The 17,964-nt window shown below is 51.8% G+C and overlaps 15 non-coding genes across 15 annotated transcripts; all 15 read left to right on the forward strand.

Annotated features, from left to right (window-relative positions):
• Positions 1-1,052: 1,052 nt before the first annotated feature.
• trnak-uuu (transfer RNA lysine (anticodon UUU)) lies at positions 1,053-1,125 on the forward strand. The gene has a single exon. It is a non-coding gene; the product is annotated as a tRNA-Lys (tRNA).
• Positions 1,126-1,945: 820 nt separating this feature from the next.
• Positions 1,946-2,027, forward strand: trnas-aga (transfer RNA serine (anticodon AGA)). Its single transcript has one exon. It is a non-coding gene; the product is annotated as a tRNA-Ser (tRNA).
• A 618-nt stretch (positions 2,028-2,645) lies between these two features.
• Positions 2,646-2,718, forward strand: trnak-uuu (transfer RNA lysine (anticodon UUU)). Its single transcript has one exon. It is a non-coding gene; the product is annotated as a tRNA-Lys (tRNA).
• Positions 2,719-3,538: 820 nt separating this feature from the next.
• On the forward strand, positions 3,539-3,620 carry trnas-uga (transfer RNA serine (anticodon UGA)). The gene has a single exon. It is a non-coding gene; the product is annotated as a tRNA-Ser (tRNA).
• A 1,496-nt stretch (positions 3,621-5,116) lies between these two features.
• Positions 5,117-5,198, forward strand: trnas-aga (transfer RNA serine (anticodon AGA)). Its single transcript has one exon. It is a non-coding gene; the product is annotated as a tRNA-Ser (tRNA).
• Positions 5,199-8,455: 3,257 nt separating this feature from the next.
• On the forward strand, positions 8,456-8,537 carry trnas-uga (transfer RNA serine (anticodon UGA)). The gene has a single exon. It is a non-coding gene; the product is annotated as a tRNA-Ser (tRNA).
• Positions 8,538-9,155: 618 nt separating this feature from the next.
• Positions 9,156-9,228, forward strand: trnak-uuu (transfer RNA lysine (anticodon UUU)). Its single transcript has one exon. It is a non-coding gene; the product is annotated as a tRNA-Lys (tRNA).
• A 1,222-nt stretch (positions 9,229-10,450) lies between these two features.
• Positions 10,451-10,532, forward strand: trnas-aga (transfer RNA serine (anticodon AGA)). The gene has a single exon. It is a non-coding gene; the product is annotated as a tRNA-Ser (tRNA).
• A 155-nt stretch (positions 10,533-10,687) lies between these two features.
• trnah-gug (transfer RNA histidin (anticodon GUG)) lies at positions 10,688-10,759 on the forward strand. The gene has a single exon. It is a non-coding gene; the product is annotated as a tRNA-His (tRNA).
• Positions 10,760-11,150: 391 nt separating this feature from the next.
• Positions 11,151-11,223, forward strand: trnak-uuu (transfer RNA lysine (anticodon UUU)). The gene has a single exon. It is a non-coding gene; the product is annotated as a tRNA-Lys (tRNA).
• A 1,998-nt stretch (positions 11,224-13,221) lies between these two features.
• trnas-aga (transfer RNA serine (anticodon AGA)) lies at positions 13,222-13,303 on the forward strand. Its single transcript has one exon. It is a non-coding gene; the product is annotated as a tRNA-Ser (tRNA).
• A 618-nt stretch (positions 13,304-13,921) lies between these two features.
• On the forward strand, positions 13,922-13,994 carry trnak-uuu (transfer RNA lysine (anticodon UUU)). Its single transcript has one exon. It is a non-coding gene; the product is annotated as a tRNA-Lys (tRNA).
• Positions 13,995-15,992: 1,998 nt separating this feature from the next.
• trnas-uga (transfer RNA serine (anticodon UGA)) lies at positions 15,993-16,074 on the forward strand. The gene has a single exon. It is a non-coding gene; the product is annotated as a tRNA-Ser (tRNA).
• A 603-nt stretch (positions 16,075-16,677) lies between these two features.
• trnak-uuu (transfer RNA lysine (anticodon UUU)) lies at positions 16,678-16,750 on the forward strand. The gene has a single exon. It is a non-coding gene; the product is annotated as a tRNA-Lys (tRNA).
• Positions 16,751-17,570: 820 nt separating this feature from the next.
• On the forward strand, positions 17,571-17,652 carry trnas-aga (transfer RNA serine (anticodon AGA)). The gene has a single exon. It is a non-coding gene; the product is annotated as a tRNA-Ser (tRNA).
• The last annotated feature ends 312 nt before the right edge of the window (positions 17,653-17,964 follow it).

Here is a 17,964-nt window from a genome sequence, read left to right on the forward strand (position 1 = left end):
TACGGTCCATCTCTTCTGCTGACTCTGTACTAGAGCGATGTTCCTTTCTGCTCCCGGGGATCAGTGCATCTCCCTTGTTCGGCACACCTGATTCTGATGGTCAGCCCTTTAGGAAAGAGTGCTCACAGAGTGAGTAGAATAAGACAGACTTCCCAATTGTGCAGTGCTGTCGGTCCCCAAGGCCAGTACTGAAAAACCCCATTACATAGGATGAGACATGGCAGCCTGATTTCTCCTCAGTGGGACCGCTGTTTTACCCGCTTGCAGGGCTAGCTTGCAATCTCCGCTTGCTGACTGAGCTGGGTTGGTTGCAAGTAGGTCAGGCAGCAGTGTTGGACACAAACTGAGCAGTAATTGGTCTACTCCCGTAGTCGTGGCCGAGTGGTTAAGGAGATGGACTTGAAATCCATTGGGGTCTCCCTGCGTAGGTTCGAATCCTGCTGACTACGCTGTTTGCTGAAGGCCATGAGGCAAAGCATCCATGCATTTTTGACGGTCCTCGCACTTATTTGCGAAATGTCCAGTCCCTCATCGATGGACAAACACGCCGCTGCTGCTTCTTGTATCCGGGCTCCAGGGGTTGTCTTGGGTGAGCCAGTGGCACGCCGTTATCGTATAGTGGTCAGTACTCTGCGTTGTGGCTGCAGCAACCCTGGTTTGAATCCAGGTCACGGCAACCCTTTGCCGTTGAGTATACAGGAAGGTTGAAAATTTTTTACCACCTCATCTTTCTGCGTGATTTTGTTTCTGAAGCTTGGCCTGTGCAGGGCGCCATCAGACAAGGGGGCTTGCGTAGTCGTGGCCGAGAGGTTAAGGCGATGGACTTGAAATCCATTGGGGTCTCCCTGCGCAGGTTCCAACTCTGCCGACTACGGGAGGGATTTGCAGTATTGCTTTAGCTTTCTGTGACGGTAATTGTGCCATCTATGGTCCTTCGCTCTCTGTGCCATAACTGCTTCTAGCTTTCAACCTCGTGACACCTGCGTCTCTTCTGGGAAGCTTGTTGTAAAATTGCTGCTTTATAAAAGGTGAGAAGCCAGTGCTCCACAAGAGCCCGGATAGCTCAGTCGGTAGAGTATCAGACTTTTAATCTGAGGGTCCAGGGTCCAAGTCCCTGTTCGGGCGAAGGTCTGTCAGCTTTTGGCGGAGTCACCTTGCTATCACTATGGTCCATCTCTTCTTCTGAATCTGTACTGGAGCGGTGTTCCTTCCTGCTCCAGGGTATCAGTGCACCTCTCTTGTTTGGCACACCTGATTCTGATGGTCAGCTCGTTAGGAAAGCGCGCTCACAGAGTCAGTAGAATAAGACAGACCTCCGATTTGTGCAGTGCTGTCGGTCCCCAGGCCCAGCACTGAAAAACCCCATTACATAGGATTAGACATGGCAGCCTGATTTCTCCTCAGTGGGACTGCTGTTTTACCCGCTTCCAGTGCTAGCTTACAATCTCGGCTTGCTAGGTTGCAAGTAGGTCAGGCAGCAATGTGACATACAACAGGGCAGAAGGTAGTCTGCTTAATTCAAGTCCCTGTTTGGGCGACGGTCAGACTACTTTTTGGAGGGCTCAGCTTGCTATCACTACGGGTCCATCTCTTCTGCTGACTCTGTATTAGAGCGATGTTCCTTCCTTCTCCCGGGGATCAGTGCATCTCCCTTGTTCGGCACACATTATTCTGATGGTCAGCCCTTTAGGAAAGAGTGCTCCCGGAGTGAGTAGAATAAGAAAGAACTCCCATTTGTGCAGTGCTGTCGGTCCCCAGGGCCAGTACTGAAAAACCCCATTACATAGGATGAGACATGGTAGCCTGATTTCTCCTCAGTGGGACTGCTGTTTTAGCCGCTTGCAGGGCTAGCTTGCAATCTCCGCTTGCTGACTGAGCTGGGTTGGTTGCAAGTAGGTCAGGCAGCAGTGTTGGACACAAACTGAGCAGAAATTGGTCTACTGCCGTAGTCGTGGCCGAGTGGTTAAGGCGATGGACTAGAAATCCATTGGGGTCTCCCCGCGCAGGTTCGAATCCTGCCGACTACGCTGTTTCCTGAAGGCCATGAGGCAAAGCATCCATGCATTTTTCATGGTGCTCGCACTTATTTGCGAAATGTCCAGTCCCTCTTCGATGGACAAACACGCCGCTGCTGCTTCTTGTATCCGGGCTCCAGGGGTTGCCTTGGGTGAGCCAGTGGCACGCCGTGATCGTATAGTGGTTAGTACTCTGCATTGTGGCCGCAGCAACCCCGGTTCGAATCCGGGTCACGGCAACACTTTGCCGTTGAGTATACGGGAAGGTTGAAAATTTTTTACCACCTCATCTTTCTGCGTGATTTTGTTTCTGAAGCTTGGCCTGTGCAGGGCGCCACCAGACAAGGGGGCTTGCTTTCTAACATTAGGCGTAGTTGTGGACGAGAGGTTAAGACGATGGACTTGAAATCCATTGGGGTCTCCCTGCGCAGGTTCGAACTCTTCCCATTTCCGGAAGGATTTGCAGTATTGCTTTAGCTTTCTGTGACGGTAATTGTGCCATCTATGGTCCTTCGCTCTTCGTGCCATAACTGCTTCTAGCTTTCATCCTCGTGACACCTGCGTCTCTTCTGGGCAGCTTGTTGTAAAATTGCTGCTTTATAAAAGGTGAGAAGCCAGTGCTCCACAAGAGCCCGGATAGCTCAGTCAGTAGAGCATCAGACTTTTAATCTGAGGGTCCAGGGTTCAAGTCCCTGTTCGGGCGAAGGTCTTTCTGCTTTTGGCGGAGTCACCTTGCTATCACTACGGTCCATCTCTTCTTCTGAATCTGTACTGGAGCGGTGTTCCTTCCTGCTCCAGGGTATCAGTGCACCTCCCTTGTTTGGCACACCTGATTCTGATGGTCAGCTCGTTAGGAAAGCGCGCTCACAGAGTGAGTAGAATAAGACAGTCCTCCGAATTGTGCAGTGCTGTCGGTCCCCAGGCCCAGCACTGAAAAACCCCCATTACATAGGATGAGACATGGCAGCCTGATTTCTCCTTAGTGGGACTGCTGTTTTAGCCGCTTCCAGGGCTAGCTTACAATCTCGGCTTGCTAGGTTGCAAGTAGGTCAGGCAGCAGTGTTACACACAACATGGCAGAAGGTGGTCTGCTTAATTCAAGTCCCTGTTTGGGCGAAGGTCAGTCTTCTTTTTGTAGGCCTCAGCTTGCTATCACTACGGTCCATCTCTTCTGCTGACTTTGTACTAGAGCGATGTTCCTTCCTGCTCCCGGGGATCAGTGCATCTCCCTTGTTCGGCACACCTGATTCTGATGGTCAGCCCTTTAGGAAAGAGTGCTCACAGAGTGAGTAGAATAAGACAGACTTCCCAATTGTGCAGTGCTGTCGGTCCCCAAGGCCAGTACTGAAAAACCCCATTACATAGGATGAGACATGGCAGCCTGATTTCTCCTCAGTGTGACCGCTGTTTTACCCGCTTGCAGGGCTAGCTTGCAATCTCCGCTTGCTGACTGAGCTGGGTTGGTTGCAAGTAGGTCAGGCAGCAGTGTTGGACACAAACTGAGCAGTAATTGGTCTACTCCCGTAGTCGTGGCCGAGTGGTTAAGGCGATGGACTTGAAATCCATTGGGGTCTCCCTGCGTAGGTTCGAATCCTGCTGACTACGCTGTTTGCTGAAGGCCATGAGGCAAAGCATCCATGCATTTTTCACGGTCCTCGCACTTATTTGCGAAATGTCCAGTCCCTCATCGATGGACAAACACGCCTCTGCTGCTTCTTGTATCCGGGCTCCAGGGGTTGTCTTGGGTAAGCCAGTGGCACGACGTGATCGTATAGTGGTCAGTACTCTGCGTTGTGGCTGCAGCAACCCTGGTTTGAATCCAGGTCACGGCAACCCTTTGCCGTTGAGTATACAGGAAGGTTGAAAATTTTTTACCACCTCATCTTTCTGCGTGATTTTGTTTCTGAAGCTTGGCCTGTGCAGGGCGCCATCAGACAAGGGGGCTTGCGTAGTCGTGGCCGAGAGGTTAAGGCGATGGACTTGAAATCCATTGGGGTCTCCCTGCGCAGGTTCCAACTCTGCCGACTACGGGAGGGATTTGCAGTATTGCTTTAGCTTTCTGTGACGGTAATTGTGACATCTATGGTCCTTCGCTCTCTGTGCCATAACTGCTTCTAGCTTTCAACCTCGTGACACCTGCGTCTCTTCTGGGAAGCTTGTTGTAAAATCTCTGCTTTATAAAAGGTGAGAAGCCAGTGCTCCACAAGAGCCCAGATAGCTCAGTCGGTAGAGTATCAGACTTTTAATCTGAGGGTCCAGGGTCCAAGTCCCTGTTCGGGCGAAGGTCTGTCAGCTTTTGGCGGAGTCACCTTGCTATCACTATGGTCCATCTCTTCTTCTGAATCTGTACTGGAGCGGTGTTCCTTCCTGCTCCAGGGTATCAGTGCACCTCCCTTGTTTGGCACACCTGATTCTGATGGTCAGCTCGTTAGGAAAGCGCGCTCACAGAGTCAGTAGAATAAGACAGACCTTCGATTTGTGCAGTGCTGTCGGTCCCCAGGCCCAGCACTGAAAAACCCCATTACATAGGATTAGACATGGCAGCCTGATTTCTCCTCAGTGGGACTGCTGTTTTACCCGCTTCCAGTGCTAGCTTACAATCTCGGCTTGCTAGGTTGCAAGTAGGTCAGGCAGCAATGTGACACACAACAGGGCAGAAGGTAGTCTGCTTAATTCAAGTCCCTGTTTGGGCGAAGGTCAGACTACTTTTTGGAGGGCTCAGCTTGCTATCACTACGGGTCCATCTCTTCTGCTGACTCTGTATTAGAGCGATGTTCCTTCCTTCTCCCGGGGATCAGTGCATCTCCCTTGTTCGGCACACATTATTCTGATGGTCAGCCCTTTAGGAAAGAGTGCTCCCGGAGTGAGTAGAATAAGAAAGAACTCCCATTTGTGCAGTGCTGTCGGTCCCCAGGGCCAGTACTGAAAAACCCCATTACATAGGATGAGACATGGCAGCCTGATTTCTCCTCAGTGGGACTGCTGTTTTAGCCGCTTGCAGGACTAGCTTGCAATCTCCGCTTGCTGACTGAGCTGGGTTGGTTGCAAGTAGGTCAGGCAGCAGTGTTGGACACAAACTGAGCAGAAATTGGTCTACTGCCGTAGTCGTGGCCGAGTGGTTAAGGCGATGGACTAGAAATCCATTGGGGTCTCCCCGCGCAGGTTCGAATCCTGCCGACTACGCTGTTTCCTGAAGGCCATGAGGCAAAGCATCCATGCATTTTTCATGGTGCTCGCACTTATTTGCGAAATGTCCAGTCCCTCTTCGATGGACAAACACGCCGCTGCTGCTTCTTGTATCCGGGCTCCAGGGGTTGCCTTAGGTGAGCCAGTGGCACGCCGTGATCGTATAGTGGTTAGTTCTCTGCGTTGTGGCCGCAGCAACCCCGGTTCGAATCCGGGTCACGGCAACCCTTTGCCGTTGAGTATACGGGAAGGTTGAAAATTTTTTACCACCTCATCTTTCTGCGTGATTTTGTTTCTGAAGCTTGGCCTGTGCAGGGCGCCACCAGACAAGGGGGCTTGCTTTCTAACATGAGAAGCCATAAGACAAGGCAGCCTGATTTCTCCTCAGTGGGACTGCTGTTTTAGCCGCTTCCAGGGCTAGCTTACAATCTCGGCTTGCTAGGTTGCAAGTAGGTCAGGCAGCAGTGTTACACACAACATGGCAGAAGGTGGTCTGCTTAATTCAAGTCCCTGTTTGGGCATAGGTCAGTCTTCTTTTTGTAGGCCTCAGCTTGCTATCACTACGGTCCATCTCTTCTGCTGACTCTGTACTAGAGCGATGTTCCTTTCTGCTCCCGGGGATCAGTGCATCTCCCTTGTTCGGCAAACCTGATTCTGATGGTCAGCGCTTTAGGAAAGAGTGCTCACAGAGTGAGTAGAATAAGACATAAGATTTTTAAGAGCGCTAGGGGAAGGGCGGTACCGCTGGCGCCACGACCAGGTGCTAAAGGCTTTGGCGGACTCCATCTGCACAGCGATCCAGCTCAGCAAGACCCAGGTAGCCCCCAAACAGACAATCACCTTCATTAGAGCTGGGCAGAAGGAACAATTCCACCGGCCTAGCTCTACGGGGGGGCTCCTCTCCACTGCTCGTGATTGGCAGCTTCAGGTTGACCTTGGAAGGCAGCTTAAGTTCCCAGGCAACATCTAACATCTGAGTCTACCAAGCAAGTGGTTATCCTGGAACTAACTGTCTCCTGGGAAGACCATATTGAAGAGGCCCACGAGCGCAAGAGGGCTAACTACGCAGGGCTCAGCTCGGAGTGCCGGAACAATGGCTGGAAAACTCGCTGCGAGCCAGTCGAGGTCGGGTGCCGAGGCTTCGCTGGCCACTCACTGCTGCGAACCCTCAAACTCCTTGGAGTGAAAGGACTGCAATTGAAAAAAGCCACCGCAAACATCTTAGAGGCCGCAGAAAGGGCTTCTCGGTGGCTGTAGATCCGTAGGGGGGATCCGTGGAGCAACATGCCACTTGGACACAAGCCGGGGACTGATCACCCCCGGCTGGGTCGCCCGGGTGAGGGTGTATGAAGATTAAAGACCCGAAACACCCTATGACCTCGGGTTTTTAACTGATGACGTGTCCAAGTAGCACCAGAAGGTGTATTAAAACTCTAGACAGACTTCCCAATTGTGCAGTGCTGTCGGTCCCCAGGGCCAGTACTGAAAAACCCCATTACATAGGATGAGACATGGCAGCCTGATTTCTCCTCAGTGGGATCGCTGTTTTACCCGCTTGCAGGGATAGCTTGCAATCTCCGCTTGCTGACTGAGCTGGGTTGGTTGCAAGTAGGTCAGGCAGCAGTGTTGAACACAAACTGAGCAGAAATTGGTCTACTCCCGTAGTCGTGGCCGAGTGGTTAAGGCGATGGATTTCAAATCCATTGGGGTCTCCCCGCGCAGGTTCGAATCCTGCTGACTACGCTGTTTGCTGAAGACCATGAGGCAAAGCATCCATGCATTTTTCACGGTACTCGCACTTATTTGCGAAATGTCCAGTCCGCTCATCGATGGACAAACACGCCGCTGCTGCTTCTTGTATCTGGGCTACAGGGGTTGTCTTGGGTGAGCCAGTTGCACGCCGTGATCGTATATTGGTTAGTACTCTGCGCTGAGGCCGCAGCAACCCTGGTTCGAATCTGAGTCACGGCAACCCTTTGCCGTTGAGTATACGGGAAGGTTGAAAATTTTTTACCACCTCATCTTTCTGCGTGATTTTTTTTCTGAAGCTTGGCCTGTGCAGGGCGCCATCAGACAAGGGGGCTTGCTTTCTAACATTAGGCGTAGTCGTGGCCGAGAGGTTAAGGCGATGGACTTGAAATTCATTGGGGTCTCCCTGCGCAGGTTCGAACTCTTCCCATTTCCGGAAGGATTTGCAGTATTGCTTTAGCTTTCTGTGACTGTAATTGTGCCATCTATGGTCCTTCGCTCTCTGTGCCATAACTGCTTCTAGCTTTCATCCTCGTGACACCTGCGTCTCTTCTGGCCAGCTTGTTGTAAAATTGCTGCTTTATAAAAGGTGGGAAGCCAGTGCTCCACAGGAGCCCGGATAGCTCAGTCAGTAGAGCATCAGACTTTTAATCTGAGGGTCCAGGGATCAAATCCCTGTTCGGGTGAAGGTCTGTCTGCTTTTGGCGGAATCACCTTGCTATCACTACGGTCCATCTCTTCTTCTGAATCTGTACTGGAGCGGTGTTCCTTCCTGCTCCAGGGTAACAGTGCACCTCCCTTGTTTGGCACACCTGATTCTGATGGTCAGCTCGTTAGGAAAGCGCGCTCACAGAGTGAGTAGAATAAGACAGACCTCCGAATTGTGCAGTGCTGTCGGTCCCCAGGCCCAGCACCGAAAAACCCCATTACATAGGATGAGACATGGCAGCCTGATTTCTCCTCAGTGGGACTGCTGTTTTAGCCGCTTCCAGGGCTAACTTACAATCTCAGCTTGCTAGGTTGCAATTAGGTCAGGCACCAGTGTTACACACAACATGGCAGAAGGTGGTCTGCTTAATTCAAGTCCCTGTTTGGGCGTAGGTCAGTCTTCTTTTTGTAGGCCTCAGCTTGCTATCACTACGGTCCATCTCTTCTGCTGACTCTGTACTAGAGTGATGTTCCTTTCTGCTCCCGGGGATCAGTGCATCTCCCTTGTTCGGCACACCTGATTCTGATGGTCAGCCCTTTAGGAAAGAGTGCTCACAGAGTGAGTAGAATAAGACAGACTTCCCAATTGTGCAGTGCTGTCGGTCCCCAAGGCCAGTACTGAAAAACCCCATTACATAGGATGAGACATGGCAGCCTGATTTCTCCTCAGTGGGACCGCTGTTTTACCCGCTTGCAGGGCTAGCTTGCAATCTCCGCTTGCTGACTGAGCTGGGTTGGTTGCAAGTAGGTCAGGCAGCAGTGTTGGACACAAACTGAGCAGTAATTGGTCTACTCCCGTAGTCGTGGCCGAGTGGTTAAGGCGATGGACTTGAAATCCATTGGGGTCTCCCTGCGTAGGTTCGAATCCTGCTGACTACGCTTTTTGCTGAAGGCCATGAGGCAAAGCATCCATGCATTTTTCACGGTCCTCGCACTTATTTGCGAAATGTCCAGTCCCTCATCGATGGACAAACACGCCTCTGCTGCTTCTTGTATCCGGGCTCCAGGGGTTGTCTTGGGTGAGCCAGTGGCACGCCGTGATCGTATAGTGGTCAGTAATCTGCGTTGTGGCTGCAGCAACCCTGGTTTGAATCCAGGTCACGGCAACCCTTTGCCGTTGAGTATACAGGAAGGTTGAAAATTTTTTACCACCTCATCTTTCTGCGTGATTTTGTTTCTGAAGCTTGGCCTGTGCAGGGCGCCACCAGACAAGGGGGCTTGCTTTCTAACATTAGGCGTAGTTGTGGACGAGAGGTTAAGACGATGGACTTGAAATCCATTGGGGTCTCCCTGCGCAGGTTCGAACTCTTCCCATTTCAGGAAGGATTTGCAGTATTGCTTTAGCTTTCTGTGACGGTAATTGTGCCATCTATGGTCCTTCGCTCTTCGTGCCATAACTGCTTCTAGCTTTCATCCTCGTGACACCTGCGTCTCTTCTGGGCAGCTTGTTGTAAAATTGCTGCTTTATAAAAGGTGAGAAGCCAGTGCTCCACAAGAGCCCGGATAGCTCAGTCGGTAGAGCATCAGACTTTTAATCTGAGGGTCCAGGGTTCAAGTCCCTGTTTGGGCGAAGGTCTTTCTGCTTTTGGCGGAGTCACCTTGCTATCACTACGGTCCATCTCTTCTTCTGAATCTGTACTGGAGCGGTGTTCCTTCCTGCTCCAGGGTATCAGTGCACCTCCCTTGTTTGGCACACCTGATTCTGATGGTCAGCTCGTTAGGAAAGCGCGCTCACAGAGTGAGTAGAATAAGACAGTCCTCCGAATTGTGCAGTGCTGTCGGTCCCCAGGCCCAGCACTGAAAAACCCCCATTACATAGGATGAGACATGGCAGCCTGATTTCTCCTCAGTGGGACTGCTGTTTTACCCACTTCCAGGGCTAGCTTACAATCTCGGCTTGCTAGGTTGCAAGTAGGTCAGGCAGCAATGTGACACACAACAGGGCAGAAAGTGGTCTGCTTAATTCAAGTCCCTGTTTGGGCGAAGGTCAGTCTACTTTTTGGAGGCCTCAGCTTGCTATCACTACAGGTCCATCTCTTCTGCTGACTCTGTATTAGAGCGATGTTCCTTCCTTCTCCAAGGGGTCAGCACATCTCCCTTGATCGGCACACATGATTCTGATGGTCAGCCCTTTAGGAAAGAGTGCTCACGGAGTGAGTAGAATAAGACAGACCTCCCATTTGTGCAGTGCTGTCGGTCCCCAGGGCCAGTACTGAAAAACCCCATTACATAGGATAAGACAAGGCAGCCTGATTTCTCCTCAGTGGGACTGCTGTTTTAGCCGCTTCCAGGGCTAGCTTGCTAGGTTGCAAGTAGGTCAGGCAGCAATGTGACACACAACAGGGCAGAAGGTAGTCTGCTTAATTCAAGTCCCTGTTTGGGCGAAGGTCAGACTACTTTTTGGAGGGCTCAGCTTGCTATCACTACGGGTCCATCTCTTCTGCTGACTCTGTATTAGAGCGATGTTCCTTCCTTCTCCCGGGGATCAGTGCATCTCCCTTGTTCGGCACACATTATTCTGATGGTCAGCCCTTTAGGAAAGAGTGCTCCCGGAGTGAGTAGAATAAGAAAGAACTCCCATTTGTGCAGTGCTGTCGGTCCCCAGGGCCAGTACTGAAAAACCCCATTACATAGGATGAGACATGGCAGCCTGATTTCTCCTCAGTGGGACTGCTGTTTTAGCCGCTTGCAGGACTAGCTTGCAATCTCCGCTTGCTGACTGAGCTGGGTTGGTTGCAAGTAGGTCAGGCAGCAGTGTTGGACACAAACTGAGCAGAAATTGGTCTACTGCCGTAGTCGTGGCCGAGTGGTTAAGGCGATGGACTAGAAATCCATTGGGGTCTCCCCGCGCAGGTTCGAATCCTGCCGACTACGCTGTTTCCTGAAGGCCATGAGGCAAAGCATCCATGCATTTTTCATGGTGCTCGCACTTATTTGCGAAATGTCCAGTCCCTCTTCGATGGACAAACACGCCGCTGCTGCTTCTTGTATCCGGGCTCCAGGGGTTGCCTTAGGTGAGCCAGTGGCACGCCGTGATCGTATAGTGGTTAGTACTCTGCGTTGTGGCCGCAGCAACCCCGGTTCGAATCCGGGTCACGGCAACCCTTTGCCGTTGAGTATATGGGAAGGTTGAAAATTTTTTACCACCTCATCTTTCTGCGTGATTTTGTTTCTGAAGCTTGGCCTGTGCAGGGCGCCACCAGACAAGGGGGCTTGCTTTCTAACATTAGGCGTAGTTGTGGACGAGAGGTTAAGACGATGGACTTGAAATCCATTGGGGTCTCCCTGCGCAGGTTCGAACTCTTCCCATTTCAGGAAGGATTTGCAGTATTGCTTTAGCTTTCTGTGACGGTAATTGTGCCATCTATGGTCCTTCGCTCTTCGTGCCATAACTGCTTCTAGCTTTCATCCTCGTGACACCTGCGTCTCTTCTGGGCAGCTTGTTGTAAAATTGCTGCTTTATAAAAGGTGAGAAGCCAGTGCTCCACAAGAGCCCGGATAGCTCAGTCGGTAGAGGATCAGACTTTTAATCTGAGGGTCCAGGGTTCAAGTCCCTGTTCGGGCGAAGGTCTTTCTGCTTTTGGCGGAGTCACCTTGCTATCACTACGGTCCATCTCTTCTTCTGAATCTGTACTGGAGCGGTGTTCCTTCCTGCTCCAGGGTATCAGTGCACCTCCCTTGTTTGGCACACCTGATTCTGATGGTCAGCTCGTTAGGAAAGCGCGCTCACAGAGTGAGTAGAATAAGACAGTCCTCCGAATTGTGCAGTGCTGTCGGTCCACAGGCCCAGCACTGAAAAACCCCCATTACATAGGATGAGACATGGCAGCCTGATTTCTCCTCAGTGGGACTGCTGTTTTACCCACTTCCAGGGCTAGCTTACAATCTCGGCTTGCTAGGTTGCAAGTAGGTCAGGCAGCAATGTGACACACAACAGGGCAGAAGGTGGTCTGCTTAATTCAAGTCCCTGTTTGGGCGAAGGTCAGTCTACTTTTTGGAGGCCTCAGCTTGCTATCACTACAGGTCCATCTCTTCTGCTGACTCTGTATTAGAGCGATGTTCCTTCCTTCTCCAAGGGGTCAGTACATCTCCCTTGATCGGCACACATGATTCTGATGGTCAGCCCTTTAGGAAAGAGTGCTCACGGAGTGAGTAGAATAAGACAGACCTCCCATTTGTGCAGTGCTGTCGGTCCCCAGGGCCAGTACTGAAAAACCCCATTACATAGGATAAGACAAGGCAGCCTGATTTCTCCTCAGTGGGACTGCTGTTTTAGCCGCTTCCAGGGCTAGCTTACAATCTCGGCTTGCTAGGTTGCAAGTAGGTCAGGCAGCAGTGTTACACACAACATGGCAGAAGGTGGTCTGCTTAATTCAAGTCCCTGTTTGGGCATAGGTCAGTCTTCTTTTTGTAGGCCTCAGCTTGCTATCACTACGGTCCATCTCTTCTGCTGACTCTGTACTAGAGCGATGTTCCTTTCTGCTCCCGGGGATCAGTGCATCTCCCTTGTTCGGCAAACCTGATTCTGATGGTCAGCGCTTTAGGAAAGAGTGCTCACAGAGTGAGTAGAATAAGACATAAGATTTTTAAGAGCGCTAGGGGAAGGGCGGTACCGCTGGCGCCACGACCAGGTGCTAAAGGCTTTGGCGGACTCCATCTGCACAGCGATCCAGCTCAGCAAGACCCAGGTAGCCCCCAAACAGACAATCACCTTCATTAGAGCTGGGCAGAAGGAACAATTCCACCGGCCTAGCTCTACGGGGGGGCTCCTCTCCACTGCTCGTGATTGGCAGCTTCAGGTTGACCTTGGAAGGCAGCTTAAGTTCCCAGGCAACATCACAGCCACTTCTCTCCGCCCAGACATGGTGCTAACATCTGAGTCTACCAAGCAAGTGGATATCCTGGAACTAACTGTCCCCTGGGAAGACCATATTGAAGAGGCCCACGAGCGCAAGAGGGCTAACTACGCAGGGCTCAGCTCGGAGTGCCGGAACAATGGCTGGAAAACTCGCTGCGAGCCAGTCGAGGTCGGGTGCCGAGGCTTCGCTGGCCACTCACTGCTGCGAACCCTCAAACTCCTTGGAGTGAAAGGACTGCAATTGAAAAAAGCCACCGCAAACATCTTAGAGGCAGCAGAAAGGGCTTCTCGGTGGCTGTAGATCCGTAGGGGGGATCCGTGGAGCAACATGCCACTTGGACACAAGCCGGGGACTGATCACCCCCGGCTGGGTCGCCCGGGTGAGGGTGTATGAAGATTAAAGACCCGAAACACCCTATGACCTCGGGTTTTTCACTGATGACGTGTCCAAGTAGCACCAGAAGGTGTATTAAAACTCTAGACAGACTTCCCAATTGTGCAGTGCTGTCGGTCCCCAGGGCCAGTACTGAAAAACCCCATTACATAGGATGAGACATGGCAGCCTGATTTCTCCTCAGTGGGATCGCTGTTTTACCCGCTTGCAGGGCTAGCTTGCAATCTCCGCTTGCTGACTGAGCTGGGTTGGTTGCAAGTAGGTCAGGCAGCAGTGGTTGACACAAACTGAGCAGAAATTGGTCTACTGCCGTAGTCGTGGCCGAGTTTTTAAGGCGATGGACTAGAAATCCATTGGGGTCTCCCCGCGCAGGTTCGAATCCTGCCGACTACGCTGTTTCCTGAAGGCCATGAGGCAAAGCATCCATGCATTTTTCATGGTGCTCGCACTTATTTGCGAAATGTCCAGTCCCTCTTCGATGGACAAACACGCCGCTGCTGCTTCTTGTATCCGGGCTCCAGGGGTTGTCTTGGGTGAGCCAGTGGCATGCCGTGATCGTATAGTGGTTAGTACTCTGCGTTGTGGCTGCAGCAACCCCGTTTCGAATCCGGGTCACGGCAACCCTTTGCCGTTGAGTATACGGGAAGGTTGAAAAATTTTTACCACCTCATCTTTCTGCGTGATTTTGTTTCTGAAGCTTGGCCTGTGCAGGGCGCCACCAGACAAGGGGGCTTGCTTTCTAACATTAGGCGTAGTTGTGGACGAGAGGTTAAGACGATTGACTTGAAATCCATTGGGGTCTCCCTGCGCAGGTTCGAACTCTTCCCATTTCCGGAAGGATTTGCAGTATTGCTTTAGCTTTCTGTGACGGTAATTGTGCCATCTATGGTCCTTCGCTCTCTGTGCCATAACTGCTTCTAGCTTTCATCCTCGTGACACCTGCGTCTCTTCTGGGCAGCTTGTTGTAAAATTGCTGCTTTATAAAAGGTGAGAAGCCAGTGCTCCACAAGAGCCCGGATAGCTCAGTCGGTAGAGCATCAGACTTTTAATCTGAGGGTCCAGGGTTCAAGTCCCTGTTTGGGCGAAGGTCTTTCTGCTTTTGGCGGAGTCACCTTGCTATCACTACGGTCCATCTCTTCTTCTGAATCTGTACTGGAGCGGTGTTCCTTCCTGCTCCAGGGTATCAGTGCACCTCCCTTGTTTGGCACACCTGATTCTGATGGTCAGCTCGTTAGGAAAGCGCGCTCACAGAGTGAGTAGAATAAGACAGTCCTCCGAATTGTGCAGTGCTGTCGGTCCACAGGCCCAGCACTGAAAAACCCCCATTACATAGGATGAGACATGGCAGCCTGATTTCTCCTCAGTGGGACTGCTGTTTTACCCACTTCCAGGGCTAGCTTACAATCTCGGCTTGCTAGGTTGCAAGTAGGTCAGGCAGCAATGTGACACACAACAGGGCAGAAGGTGGTCTGCTTAATTCAAGTCCCTGTTTGGGCGAAGGTCAGCTTACTTTTTGGAGGCCTCAGCTTGCTATCACTACGGGTCCATCTCTTCTGCTGACTCTGTATTAGAGCGATGTTCCTTCCTTCTCCAGGGGGTCAGTACATCTCCCTTGATCGGCACACATGATTCTGATGGTCAGCCCTTTAGGAAAGAGTGCTCACGGAGTGAGTAGAATAAGACAGACCTCCCATTTGTGCAGTGCTGTCGGTCCCCAGGGCCAGTACTGAAAAACCCCATTACATAGGATAAGACAAGGCAGCCTGATTTCTCCTCAGTGGGACTGCTGTTTTAGCCGCTTCCAGGGCTAGCTTACAATCTCGGCTTGCTAGGTTGCAAGTAGGTCAGGCAGCAGTGTTACACACAACATGGCAGAAGGTGGTCTGCTTAATTCAAGTCCCTGTTTGGGCGTAGGTCAGTCTTCTTTTTGTAGGCCTCAGCTTGCTATCACTACGGTCCATCTCTTCTGCTGACTCTGTACTAGAGCGATGTTCCTTTCTGCTCCCGGGGATCAGTGCATCTCCCTTGTTCGGCAAACCTGATTCTGATGGTCAGCCCTTTAGGAAAGAGTGCTCACAGAGTGAGTAGAATAAGACATAAGATTTTTAAGAGCGCTAGGGGAAGGGCGGTACCGCTGGCGCCACGACCAGGTGCTAAAGGCTTTGGCGGACTCCATCTGCACAGCGATCCAGCTCAGCAAGACCCAGGTAGCCCCCAAACAGACAATCACCTTCATTAGAGCTGGGCAGAAGGAACAATTCCACCGGCCTAGCTCTACGGGGGGGCTCCTCTCCACTGCTCGTGATTGGCAGCTTCAGGTTGACCTTGGAAGGCAGCTTAAGTTCCCAGGCAACATCACAGCCACTTCTCTCCGCCCAGACATGGTGCTAACATCTGAGTCTACCAAGCAAGTGGATATCCTGGAACTAACTGTCCCCTGGGAAGACCATATTGAAGAGGCCCACGAGCGCAAGAGGGCTAACTACGCAGGGCTCAGCTCGGAGTGCCGGAACAATGGCTGGAAAACTCGCTGCGAGCCAGTCGAGGTCGGGTGTCGAGGCTTCGCTGGCCACTCACTGCTGCGAACCCTCAAACTCCTTGGAGTGAAAGGACTGCAATTGAAAAAAGCCACCGCAAACATCTTAGAGGCCGCAGAAAGGGCTTCTCGGTGGCTGTAGATCCGTAGGGGGGATCCGTGGAGCAACATGCCACTTGGACACAAGCCGGGGACTGATCACCCCCGGCTGGGTCGCCCGGGTGAGGGTGTATGAAGATTAAAGACCCGAAACACCATATGACCTCGGGTTTTTCACTGATGACGTGTCCAAGTAGCACCAGAAGGTGTATTAAAACTCTAGACAGACTTCCCAATTGTGCAGTGCTGTCGGTCCCCAGGGCCAGTACTGAAAAACCCCATTACATAGGATGAGACATGGCAGCCTGATTTCTCCTCAGTGGGATCGCTGTTTTACCCGCTTGCAGGGCTAGCTTGCAATCTCCGCTTGCTGACTGAGCTGGGTTGGTTGCAAGTAGGTCAGGCAGCAGTGTTGGACACAAACTGAGCAGTAATTGGTCTACTCCCGTAGTCGTGGCCGAGTGGTTAAGGCGATGGACTTGAAATCCATTGGGGTCTCCCTGCGTAGGTTCGAATCCTGCTGACTACACTGTTTGCTGAAGGCCATGAGGCAAAGCATCCATGCATTTTTCACGGTCCTCGCACTTATTTGCGAAATGTCTTGTCCCTCATCGATGGACAAACACGCCGCTGCTGCTTCTTGTATCCGGGCTCCAGGGGTTGTCTTGGGTGAGCCAGTTGCACGCCGTGATCGTATAGTGGTCAGTACTCTGCGTTGTGGCTGCAGCAACCCTGGTTTGAATCCAGGTCACGGCAACCCTTTGCCGTTGAGTATACAGGAAGGTTGAAAAATTTTTACCACCTCATCTTTCTGCGTGATTTTGTTTCTGAAGCTTGGCCTGTGCAGGGCGCCATCAGACAAGGGGGCTTGCGTAGTCGTGGCCGAGAGGTTAAGGTGATGGACTTGAAATCCATTGGGGTCTCCCTGCGCAGGTTCCAACTCTGCCGACTACGGGAGGGATTTGCAGTATTGCTTTAGCTTTCTGTGACGGTAATTGTGCCATCTATGGTCCTTCGCTCTCTGTGCCATAACTGCTTCTAGCTTTCAACCTCGTGACACCTGCGTCTCTTCTGGGCAGCTTGTTGTAAAATTGCTGCTTTATAAAAGGTGAGAAGCCAGTGCTCCACAAGAGCCCGGATAGCTCAGTCGGTAGAGTATCAGACTTTTAATCTGAGGGTCCAGGGTCCAAGTCCCTGTTCGGGCGAAGGTCTGTCAGCTTTTGGCGGAGTCACCTTGCTATCACTATGGTCCATCTCTTCTTCTGAATCTGTACTGGAGCGGTGTTCCTTCCTGCTCCAGGGTATCAGTGCACCTCCCTTGTTTGGCACACCTGATTCTGATGGTCAGCTCGTTAGGAAAGCGCGCTCACAGAGTCAGTAGAATAAGACAGACCTCCGATTTGTGCAGTGCTGTCGGTCCCCAGGCCCAGCACTGAAAAACCCCATTACATAGGATTAGACATGGCAGCCTGATTTCTCCTCAGTGGGACTGCTGTTTTACCCGCTTCCAGTGCTAGCTTACAATCTCGGCTTGCTAGGTTGCAAGTAGGTCAGGCAGCAATGTGACACACAACAGGGCAGAAGGTAGTCTGCTTAATTCAAGTCCCTGTTTGGGCGAAGGTCAGTCTACTTTTTGGAGGGCTCAGCTTGCTATCACTACGGGTCCATCTCTTCTGCTGACTCTGTATTAGAGCGATGTTCCTTCCTTCTCCCGGGGATCAGTGCATCTCCCTTGTTCGGCACACATGATTCTGATGGTCAGCCCTTTAGGAAAGAGTGCTCCCGGAGTGAGTAGAATAAGAAAGAGCTCCCATTTGTGCAGTGCTGTCGGTCCCCAGGGCCAGTACTGAAAAACCCCATTACATAGGATGAGACATGGCAGCCTGATTTCTTCTCAGTGGGACTGCTGTTTTAGCCGCTTGCAGGGCTAGCTTGCAATCTCCGCTTGCTGACTGAGCTGGGTTGGTTGCAAGTAGGTCAGGCAGCAGTGTTGGACACAAACTGAGCAGAAATTGGTCTACTGCCGTAGTCGTGGCCGAGTTTTTAAGGCGATGGACTAGAAATCCATTGGGGTCTCCCCGCGCAGGTTCGAATCCTGCCGACTACGCTGTTTCCTGAAGGCCATGAGGCAAAGCATCCATGCATTTTTCATGGTGCTCGCACTTATTTGCGAAATGTCCAGTCCTTCTTCGATGGACAAACACGCCGCTGCTGCTTCTTGTATCCGGGCTCCAGGGGTTGTCTTGGGTGAGCCAGTGGCACGCCGTGATTGTATAGTGGTTAGTACTCTGCGTTGTGGCTGCAGCAACCCCGTTCCGAATCCGGGTCACGGCAACCCTTTGCCGTTGAGTATACGGGAAGGTTGAAAATTTTTTACCACCTCATCTTTCTGCGTGATTTTGTTTCTGAAGCTTGGCCT

Source organism: Carassius carassius, chromosome 18 (genome assembly GCF_963082965.1).
Source record: "Carassius carassius chromosome 18, fCarCar2.1, whole genome shotgun sequence".
Classification (NCBI taxonomy): Eukaryota; Metazoa; Chordata; class Actinopteri; order Cypriniformes; family Cyprinidae; genus Carassius; species Carassius carassius.